Source organism: Equus caballus, chromosome 9 (genome assembly GCF_041296265.1).
Source record: "Equus caballus isolate H_3958 breed thoroughbred chromosome 9, TB-T2T, whole genome shotgun sequence".
Lineage (NCBI taxonomy): Eukaryota > Metazoa > Chordata > Mammalia > Perissodactyla > Equidae > Equus > Equus caballus.
The window spans coordinates 93,878,055-93,890,034 of NC_091692.1; the positions used below are offsets into that span (position 1 = coordinate 93,878,055).

At 44.7% G+C, this 11,980-nt stretch overlaps 1 long non-coding RNA gene across 1 annotated transcript; it reads left to right on the forward strand.

The window, feature by feature from the left end:
* The first annotated feature begins 3,496 nt into the window (after nt 1-3,496).
* Nucleotides 3,497-9,298, forward strand: LOC138915651 (uncharacterized). The gene is made up of 4 exons (XR_011421746.1): nt 3,497-3,647; nt 3,948-4,051; nt 7,445-7,703; nt 8,390-9,298. It is a non-coding gene; the product is annotated as an uncharacterized lncRNA (long non-coding RNA).
* Nucleotides 9,299-11,980: the final 2,682 nt, after the last annotated feature.

Below are 11,980 nucleotides of genomic sequence, written 5' to 3' on the forward strand. Positions count from 1 at the left end.
GTGGAGTTGGGCTAAAACTGTCCCCCACCCCTTCCTATTGTAGTGACTATTTTGGACAGCAATTTGGCAATGTGCTTCCAGAGCCATGGAAATATTCATATTCTTCGATCCAATAATTTACTTCTGGGAACTGAGCCTAAGGATATAATTCTATGTCTGAGAAAGAAAAGGAACATCCATGTATAAATACATTCCCTGAAGGCTTATTTTTAATGGGAAAAACTAGAAAGAGCCTTAAATAATCAATAACAAGGAAATGGGCACATAAGTCATAGTGTATACGTTAATGGACTGGCAACTATTTTAAATGAGTTAAGAAAGCTCTAAAGCAACATGGAAAAATACTTATGCCATGGATTAAGCAGGAAAAAAAACAGGATACAAAATTAAATGTACAGCATGATTTCTATCTATATAAAAATTGAAATATAAGAATGTCCTGAAAGCAATACAAATAATGTGAGCATTATGATGTAGTGGGGGGAGGGTATCATAGATTATTCTCTGGTTTTTAACTATCTAACATGCAGCTATATAACTTTAAAATGGTTAAAATATGTTTTGTATCTTGTAACTAAAAAATTCTGAAATATATATTGATGGAAGTCTACATGAGAAGATAAGAGGAAATTTTCATTCCGTGGAGAAACATCTGGAAATTCCAATGACTATCCTCCTCCTCAGAGAAGATGTAGGGCTGACTAAACAGAGAGGAAGACCCGCCTCCTGGCTGAAATTTGGTTCTGTGAAAAGTCCTGCCTCACCTCCTTATGATCGGACTCAGCTGGAAGATCATGTTTAAGAGAGAATGACTCTCTTTGCATTTCCTTGAGCTACAGAGAGACTATTTTAGACCTAAATGCCTGATCTTCCACACGTGTCTCAGTCCTTGCTGAAAAAGCTAAGACAACAGCAGACCATTCTGGAAAGAGACACACCATGAGGTTGTGATGGCATTTTCTACCAGCTTAGAGTTCACAGAGCATTTTACCCCCATTGATCCTACAAATACCCAATCAGAGCAAAGAGTTTCTCAATCTTTGCACCATTAGGGGCACCATGGCCAAGAGAGGGCAAAGGACTCACCCCAGATCCCTCAGCTACGGAGTGAGAGTCACTTCTCATTTCTTCTTAACCGACTCAAAGTTCAGTGAGAGATTTGGGTAAGCAGACTGTGTTTTAACTCCCCCTTTAAAGTCTATTAACTGTGTATCCATAGCGAGTTGTTTAAGCTCTCGTCTTCAGGTTATTTGTTAACCAGAGATAATAGGATGTATGGCTTCATCTTTATCTTCGCAACCGGGTGAAGTAGGTGTTCCTGTCAGTTGATGTTCTAACATCTTTAATTCCCTTACAATATTTTGTCATAAAGAAAGTGATATAATTGTGTGTGCTGGTGCATTTAAACAGTGACTCGGGGAAATCATTTCCTTCAGGAAACCGCATCTCAGAAACGGTCAAGCAGAGCTGCAGTCAGAAATCACACCTGCAGGCGTGGGGCCTCGGTAAGCTTTACCTTGTACCAATGCTAAGTGTCTTTCTAATTAACATATTAGATATGGCAAATAGGCTCTCTCTTATGAAATCAGTAGGATCCATGACATATAGACTAACTAAAACGTTCTAAATATTTATCCACATTGTATAAGCTAGGTAAAAAATCCTAGAATTCTCTCCAGCCTGAATCCTTGGGAAAGACAATTAAAGTTTGCTCCCTAAGTGACTGTTGTGGGTTGAATTGTGTCCATCAAAAAATATATGTTCAAGTGCTAACTCTGGTGCTTGTGAAGGGATCTTTGCAAATGTAATGAAGTTAAGATGAGATCCTATCAGATTCAGAGAATGAGGGTTCAAAGTCCTAGTTCAATGACTTGTGTCCTTATAAGAAGAAGGGACTATGGACACAGACAGAGATACACAAGGAAGAAAGCCATGTGGAGAGAGAGACAGATGGGAGGGGATCATCTACAAGCTAAGGACCACCAAGGATTGACAGCAACCACCAGAAACTAGGAAACAGTCGTGGAACAGTCTTCCTCAGAGCTTCCAGAAGGAACCAAGCCTGCTAACGCCTTGATTTCAGACTTCTAGCCCCCAGAACTGTGGGACAATAAGTTTATTGTTTTAAATCACCCAGTTTGTGGTAATTTGTTATGGCAGCTTTAAGAAATAACTCAATGACCCAGCGCTGGGTAGAAGAATTCTCATTGTCTGATGGTGACCAAAAGGGCAACATAATTCTATTTCTGGAATATTGTTATTTGATCTCCAGTTAACCTTTCATGCAAGGCATGGTTGGATCAGCTTACATCATGGAGAACTAGGAGCACCACTGCAAACGTGCCCCCTAGAGAGCTTAGGATGGCTTCAGTGATGGGGTGGCAGTGACGGCGGCCGCCTGGCTGCTTCTATGAACCAGGAACCAGGAACGCCCAGGACCTTAGGGAGTTTCTGGTCTGCACCCTGTCTGCTTCCGCTTATTTTGCTTTGAGAATTGAGCAAATTGAGGCACAGCAGAGTCAAGAGCTTTGTCCATGCCCAAATGGAAAACCGAGGCAGAAACATCCCTTATGCCCCAACCCTGGACATGCTCAAAATGTGGCTCTGGGGACTGGGAAAGCTGTCCTCCACATTATTGGAGAAGTTTCCAGAAGTCACTACAGATCCTCAACGCCCAGGGTCCTCACAATGCTTCTTCATTCCTTCATGCTGGGCTCTGCTAAGGAGTTTCCTGACTCCACTCTCCAAAATAGAGCCTTGAGCAGCTCTGTTTGGAGCTGCTACCCCCAGGCCTAAGTACAGGAGATAAGGAGTACTTGTCCTTCCTTGCCTGTGATGCAAAAGACACACAAGAGATACTCTGACAAGCAGTCATCACAGCTTGGCTCACAGAGTCATAGCTCGTCCCAGGGAGGTGCCCACAGGCTGCCAGCATGGGCCACCCCTGCAGGAGAGCGGTGAACAACACCTGCTGTGGTGAGCTCCTGTAGATCCTTGCTCCTGTGGAGTCCTTGCTCCTGCTTCCCCTGCTGGGGTTGGGGTGGAGGGTCATAAAGGAGGCAGGGCTTGCCCAGGCCTGCTTCTTGGCTCCAGGAGAGGCGCCTGTATCTCTGTTGCCAGTTCTTCAGCTTAACCACCGAACAGCCAGATGCAGCACAGGATCAGATGAAGGGGAACCGACCCTTAGAGGGCAGCCACCCTGTACTGCATAACGTCTACACTGCACAGCACTTTCTACTCACAGCCCCCCTGCAGGGGTTACCCTGCCCACATTCTACGATGGGGTAAGGAAGCTCGGAGAGAATGAGTGAGTTGCCCAAATACGCAGTGATTCATGCATCCCTGCACTGAGTCATGCAATAAATATCATTTAAGCGTACACCGTGTGCTAAGCACTGTTATGTATCGTCACTGGGGGCAGTTTAGCTCAAGAACGTTGGACTTTGGACTCAGATCTTTGCAATCAAATCCAGGCTCGGTCCATCTCTGGCTAGCTGTGACGCGTACGTGGAAGCTCCTTGGTCTTCCTCAGCCTTGGTCATCACATCTGTCGCTTGGGGTTGCTGATGCCCCGAAGACAATCATGTGGTATTCAAATGAGATCAGGGTGACAAGTCATCTCATACCAGCCACCCATTAATGGCACAGTAAGTACTAGAAAGTAATCAAGTAGAAGAAAGGACAACAGTCTTCCTGGAAGTCGTTGCAGGGAGAAGGAGTTGAGAGAGGAGGAAAAGTGTTCAAGAGAAAAATATGTGACAGGATGTGTCTTTTCAAGGAAGTACAAATGGTCCTGAGGGTGTTTCTCAAAATCCAGTGAAGGAAGGTTGCTGGTGAGCTTTTAAAAAGCAGATGCCAGGCCCCACCCCAGAGATTCTGATTAAGTATTATCTTATATGAACTGAAGAATTAGTGGTTTAATAAGCACCTGAAATCATTCTCTACAGGTGTCAGTTTGTGAACTGTCCTTTGAGAAGCCCTGGTATAGACACACACGGATTCAGAAGAACTGTGTTCAATACAGAGCTCTAACAGACCTCTGTGCCCTTGGGTAAGTCACCTAAGCTCTGAGCTTCAGACTCATCAGTAACAAAATGTAGTTTACCATTGCTTTCAAATGATAATGAATGTGCACGTTATTGGGGACCGTAAAGCATTGTGAAAAATGTTAGCTGTTTTCCAGAGAGGATGAGTCATGGCTCTGTCTCCCTGTGGGATACAGGTCTGAACAGACAGCCTCAGCTGAGAGCACAGGGCAGGGCCTCGAGGGGGCTACATGACCAAATTAGTTATTGCTAATGGCCAGGATTGTGGCTCAGAGGCAAATACCTGAAATGCAAACCTTTCAGTTAATGTGTTTTCTGACTGACTCATGTGTGGTCAATTTAAAAAGTCCACAACCCCTCTGAATCTGAAGAGAGATCAGCTGGGGGGTGGGGGTCAAGTTGCACTTGACCTCCCAAATCTCAGGTTCACACCTGTAACAAGGGGGTTGTGATGCTTTCAGACTCTGCTTGGATAGTGATATTGTCAATGACATCAGGCACTGTGATTAAGGGAGGGTTCTGAGCTCCACTTCCTCTTGTGTAAAACGGAAATCAGTATTTCCAAGGTGCCTTACTCATAGGGCTGTTAAGAGGATGGAATCAGACAATGAATGTGAAATGCTCTGAAAACTAACAAGAGCTGTGCAAGTATAAGGAAATACTTCCCTTCATCCCAGAGGTAACAGAGGCTCACATAGCCTTTCCACCAGGGTCACCTGGCCACCTGTGACACACATTTAGAACTTTGCTTCTTTCCTCCATCCACCCTTGACCTTTCCAGGCACCCTCTGGTTCCCAGGTCCCATCTAAATGTTCCCCCCTCCCCCTGTGGAGGGTTCACATCAAGAAAGAAATTCACCACCCACCCCACTTGTCAACACCTGGGGATCCAGAGATTGTACTCACAGCCACCGCCAGGGACAAGACCTAGAAAAAAAACAGCCAGGTGAAGAATTTTTGGTCTCTCTCAGTTTAGTATCAACTCTTATTAAATTTTTTCAAGTCACTTAATTTTGAGTATGCAATTACATATGCTAGAATTTGTTTTGTCTGTTTGGAATAAGATACAGAATGGGCCATGTGGGTTGTGGTTTGTGCAGACGGAAGGTCCCCCCACGTAGTAACAGTTGAGCAACAAATCATTAAAGCCCTTCACTGACAGGAAGAAAGATCTGGGGTCATATCCTGGTCCGCCCATTGGGTGACAATACCTGCCTAAGGTCACCTAGTTACTAATTCTCAGTTTGCTCATCTGTAGAATGCAATAGTTACTTCCTGGAGTCACTGCAAGGATTAAAATCATGACATATATAAAATAAATAGTGTATACATAAAATGTGACAGTGAGTGCTAAGAAATAGTTTTATTAGATATAAAGTGAATGATCATGGAAGAAAGAGAATGAGACAAACAATGAGCCAAGGAATGTTGTACCTCGAAAATACCCTGGCTTGAGCCTCTTTTCTAACAGGATCCTCCTAACCGGGGCTTCTCAAGCTTTAACGTGCATACAAATCACCTGTGGAGCCGTTAAACGGTGGAGGCTGAGATTCTATGGTTCTAACAAGCTCCCAGCTGGTGCCAGTGCTCCTGGTCCGTTGACCATACTTTGAACAGTGAGGGCATTTTAACAAGATACCCACATGATCTGTATGCACATTAAAGTTTGAGAAGCTGTTCTATATCTCAACCTGTGGGCATTAAGAAGGAATCTCGAGGGTGACTCCCTAGGAGCTCTGACATGGTCAGCTGTGGGCCAGCCTCTGGGAATAAGAGGTATTGACTCGGGGCACAGAGGACACCATTAGGGGTCTACAAACGTCAATAGTTCTCTGGGGTAATAGCGAATACAGCTAATGTTCCTAAGCATTTCCACACGTTATAGTCCTTTATCTTATTCACTCCTCAAATTAGCTCTCTGAGGCAGGGACTATTATAATCACCAACTTACTGATGAGGAAACCAAGGCTTATGGGGTTATGGTCTCACAGGTTCCATAGCTAGGTTTGAACAACCCTACTGCGTTCAGAGGCCACAGGCTCAGGCTGCTCTGCCCTCCTGGTTGCCACACTGACAACCAACACAGAAGCAGAGGGGCCTTCATAGCGGGGCGTGATGCCCAGTGACCTTGTGCTGGCCTCAGTCCTGGGCATGTCTAGGTCATCTCTCTGGCCCCTGCACTTGAAGCTGAAAAGCTGAGACCCACTGCCCCCAGGGGTAGGGGCTCAATTCCTTTTCCCCTTCCTTCCCGGTTCCATTAGACTTGGCAAGCACCTGAGTGAGAGACCGAGCTGGACGGAAAACGCAGATGTTCCCACTCCAGCTCTGCCTGTGGCTGCGAGATCCCGCGAACTCAAAACTTCTCGAACGTGTCCTTCAGCATATTTATCCTCTCAGCATTTTGCCCCCAACTTGCAAGGCTATTTGAGGGCACACAAGCAGCTAAACTTATTTTCCTCTAAACCCTTTAATTATTGTAAAAATAGAAAGCCTTCAACCACAGTTATCCAACTCAATAACCATGAATAATGCACATTAATGCAGAGGCTAAGAATAGGAGACGGGGGCGCTGATAAGCCAGTTGTGAGCACCCAGGATCAGGAGTAAACTGTGCGTGTGGGACTTCTGAGATTTATCCAAACACACATATCACCCATATCTTCAGATGCAGATGCCATATAACACATCAAACCAGCTGCTTACAATCCCGGGACCAGCAGCGTCTGCACCACCTGGAATGAAATTCTGGGGATGGAGGCCAGCAATCTGTTTTAACAAGTCCTGCAGGGGATTCTGATGTTTTATCTAGGAATCATGGTTGTATTTCAAAAATGACCTTAAATGTCAGTGATCTCACCAGACCTTGAAGAGATATCTCAGAAGGATGAGAAGAAACAGCATTGGCCAGCTTGAGGGTTAAGAGTGGGAAATCTAGAGTCACAGTCCCACCCAGGTCACCTGCTAGTCATGTGGCCTTGGGCAAATTGCATCTTCCCTAGAGAGTAGTTGTGAGCTTGAGAAAGGGTATGCCAGTGCTGATAGACAGGAGTGACACAGTAATAGCTCAATGGAAGATAATAGCTATAATTCTTTTCACGTGATGCCTGCCTTTAAGCAAGAAATCACTATTCCATACCATACGCAAAGTTTTGGCCAACCAAGTCCTCATGGTCCACAGACATCTGTCCTACTATTGCTAATGTCCCATTGTATGCATTCAGAAAGAATGAGTGAAATGAAATACACGCCAGTTGTCCATTCCACACCATCTGTCTTACCCGTGTCCTTACCCCACGGCAGTAGGAAATCCTTTTCTAGTGTCTGGAGCCCATTCACTGCTGAGGGTCAGAGGATCTCGGGGGAAAACACTTATCTGAGCCCCTCTCTTCTCTTCACAGCTCACCCACATCCTAACGGACCAGATGACCTCCACTGTCTACTTCTGGCTCCAAAACTACTTTGAACCCAGAATTTCAAACAGAGCCTCACTTTGAAAAACATCAGAGAGAGATTCAGGTTCTGGTTCAAAGTCTCTTTGCTCACACTGTAAGAGGAAGCCCACGTCACGTTGAAATCAGAGACATTGACCCCACAAAGTGCATCTAGTTAAGCAGGACCTGCGGGAAGACCCAAAGCCTCACTGTGGCGGTTTTGTAGGTAAGTTATCTGGGGCAGGATCAGACCAGTAGCTGGCCCAACATCTCTAACTAGAAGCTGAGTTGAGTAGAACATTACCACTAACTACTGCCTCTGCCTATGAGCCACACGGCAGCAGGATGACCTCTCTAAAACACAATTCTTCTGTTAAAAGCCTCACCAGGACTCCCTAAGAACTACAAATAAAGCTGAAGCTATGGCTTCCAGACTCTTCCCCACTTGCCTTCATTTACCTCGATCAGCAACTCTTAACAGAAGGTGAGAGTGTGTCCCCTCCAAGGGACATTTGGCAATGTCTGGAGACATTTTGGACTTTCACAACTGGGTAGAGGCCAGGGATGCTGATAAACATCCTACAATGCACAGGACAGTCCCCCACAACAAGGATTTATCCAGCCAAAAATGTCAATAATGCTAAAATTGAGAAACCCTGAGCTAAATCCTGCTGAGCTCAAATGTTGTCTCTTCCAGAAAGCACTCTGGGCTCGCACCTTCTTCCCCAGGGGATGTAGGTGCCCTTGCTCTGGGCCCCCGCAGAGGTTACTGAGAGGGCTGTCAGAGCACTCACCCCATTGAGTTCATTAAATTGCAAGTCACTGTCTGTTACCTCTTCTAGACCAGGAGGTCCTTCAGGCAAGAACTAGGATCAAGTCCTTTTTGTGTTTTGTTTTTTTTTTTAACTTCAGGTGCAGAGTGTTGAGTTCACCATACCAATCAATTAACAGAACTTATCTTTCTTGGTCTACGCAACATCTAACAAAGATTTGGCACATAGGAGATACTATTTGTCCAGTCGATGATACGTCCAGAGATTATAACTCACCTTTGCCCTCCTGCTACAACCACTTAGCATGAAAAAATTTTAAAGGCATCTGGTGCCATATGAAATCGGGACTCTCACCCTCTGTGAGGAGTGGCTGTTTGGTGGGGCTGAGCCGGGGGCACGACAGTGCTTTTCAGTCCCTGTCTTCCGCTTATGCCAATAGCTGAACTGGGGTCACCTGACCTCTGAAAGGGCTCCTGCCTCAAAGTCCACAGCAGAGGGGGAAGAATCCTTCTTTGCTTCTGATGACTTGAAGACATGGAAGCAACACTTGGGAAGTGGAAAGATAAGTTTTAGGGACCTCAGGGGACCTGGATTTAGAACAAACAGGCCTAGAACCAGACTTGACTGAGGGCCTGGTGGTGGCCCCACACACCCTCAGTTGATGGCTATGAACCTGTGTCTTGCACAACCATCTACTTTGAGCGTTTCGTTCCCCATAACCTAAGCGGCCCTCACCTGCGTGGTGAGCCGTTACGGTGAGCATCGGCGCCTGTTGTGGAACACTCATGCACCTTTCCCGCTGCCCTGGGCATCAACAGTCTGTTTTGGAGCATTCAGTAGGAAAGTAACACCCTCTGGGACACAGGACAGCCACGGCTATCATTTCAGCTCAGACTCCTCTTTGACCACATTCATCTCCTGTCAGGTTTATGACCTCAGTAAAAATGGAAGAAAACCATAAAATACAATGAACTTATGGCTGCGCAATCCAAAATTTTGTCTGCTGCTGAGTCAACAAACTCAATAAAATTCAGCTGAATTTCTTTTATTTGCTTGCTGAACTTTTTCTACTGTCACAAGCGTGAAACTGGAGCATAAAATCCATGTGAGGTTTTATTTATTGCTCTATGCATTTCAGTGAAGATGCTGAAGAAATGACTTCTTGGTAAGGCTGTTCCCAACCAAATCTCTGAGTGTTTGATCGCTGGCACACGCACGTCTTTATGGGATGTGTTGCCTGCTTGTCCGCATGTCTTCCCTGTGAGTCTCAAAGGCCCCTATGGGATAAAATCCAGCATCCACTCACATACTTAAACCCCTCCACAGCCTTGCCCCATAGCATTATATTACTCTCTACTCCAGGGAAATTGGGACTGCTCAGAAACTAACACCATCCTGCTCCCATGCCTTTTCCAGTTTCTGGCTAAAAGCTCCCCTCTTACCTCTCACTCAACTCTAACTACAATGATGATGGAGATAAGTTATCAAAAGTGCTAACTCTATATACTATTCTAAACTCTTTCCAAATGTGAGCTAACCTTCACAAGAAAACTTTGACAGGTCCTATTCTTCTCTAACTATACCAGTGAGGACACTGAGTCACAAGGCTTCAAATAGCTTGCCCAACGTTGAACAGCAAGATGGGCGCAGATTCGAATCTGGGCATTTTGGCCCCAAAGTCTGTGTTCCTACTCCCTGGGCTCTTCTGTCTCCAGTGACGATTAAAGCTTTCCTACTTTCATTACTCCTACATGTGTCACCACTCTGAGATGTCGGCTCAAATCACCCAACCCAGAAGCGATCTCGCACCATTCTGAAATCACGTCCCATTTTGTCCTCACTCTTACACAATTGAGAATACATTGTATCCTAAAACGACTCATTTTGTATTAGGATTAAGATATTTTACATAAAATCTATATATCTTTATATAAAAGTATGGTTTTCACTTTTTATAATGTTAACACAAAACATTAAAATCCCAAATCATGATATCCTTATTTCTTTCATTGTGTATACATCCTTTTTAGGTAAAAACGTGTGCAAATTTATATTCTGCTTTTACGTTTGTATTTAATTGCATACATATCTCCGCCTTTTAGTGTCTTCCTAATTCTAATTTTATATAGTTGCATAATAGTCCATCTGACTGATAGAATTCTATTTACCATTAGATTATTTCCATCTTGTGTTCTTCACAAAGTCCTAGTAATGACAATATTTTGCACATGATTTTAATTTCTTTAAAATTTTTTTCTAAATTATTTGCTTAGAATAATTTCTTGGGAGTGTAATACTGCGTCAAAGACTATGGCATACTTAATTTCATTTTCTAATTGTTCTTTTTGCAGTGAAGCAGACTTCCCAGAATGCTAGTTAACCCCTCAGGTACTTTGTTCATGTGACTGTTGCCACCTCCCTCCTGGATGTACCCTCTGGACAGGGTATGGTTATTCGAACCATGAACTCCTTTTCTATCTGTGAAGCAAGGATGGGACAAAAATGAGAACACAGCCTAACTAGCTCAGAGGAACTTTCACGCAACCATCTTAAAGTTATTTTCTTGAATAGTTCCTTCTCTCAGTTGGGTTTATGAGCTCCTGGGGGACAGGATATAGGTTTAGAGACCTGTGACGCCAACATCTATTGAAAGAATGATGCCTCACTTTTTTCCTGGACATTAGCAATTTCATCTAACAGATAAAGCAAAGTATTAAAGTCAAGGTAACTCATTTTTTCATGTGAGTCTACTGGATGCCAGAACATGCTCAGGGTGCTTGTGCTTGCATTATCTGTCCTCTTTAATCTCACAACGCCATTGTGAGGAATCTGAGACCCAAAGAGGCTAGGAAAACAATTGCAGATTATCCAGCAAGTTAGCGGCACAGCTGAGATCCATTACTGGCCCACATTTGAACACGACGGAAGGGCTCCCCTTGTCCTTCTTTCCGGGAGTCCCAGGTTCCCAAGGGAAGCAGAACAGCCCAGAGGGTAGTGGAAATGTCAGGCGCACCCCTCAGGCAGGAACACCTGCGCAGAGGAAACTTGGCGAGGACTTTGGGCTCCAAGCCACTAGAGGGCGCTGCAGGCCCAGGAAGAGGCGACGGTGCAGCGTCCAATCCAGATTCCTCCACCAAGTCTGGCTCTGTTCTCCGGAACAAAGGGTCTCTCAGGATCCTCTGAAATAGAACTCAGTGGAAACAGCACAATTTAGAAAAGACAACAAAACAAGCCCACGTCTTTTTCTACTCATAGACTGCATATCCTGGTGAAATCCACCCTCCACATGGCTGTGAACCAGAATGACTCAGCTGCTCCCCTAAGGCAGGCAGCCTTACACCAATATCCATCCTTGGCTTATTTGATCATATTTCTGAAGATCAAAGACTAAACATCTGGAAAGGGTCTCCTGCAGGCCGTTGCAGCCCCCAGCCCCTATCCCTGCCCCTCTGATGGGCTTAGCCACCTCAGGCCAGGACCATTGACCAGATTTTGTCCTTGTCATCATCTGCATAATATTGGAAATTGTATTAACAGTAACACTAGAAATATGAGCTAACATGTTTTGAGTGCTTGCTTGATGTCAAGCACTGTGCCAAACACTTTAATCCTCCCAAAAACCATATAGGTAGGAACTATTATTACTCTTATAGAGAAGAAGAACCTGAGATTCGAAATAGTTAAGGCACTAAAACGACTCAACACCAGCATTTGAAGTCAAGTCCGTTTG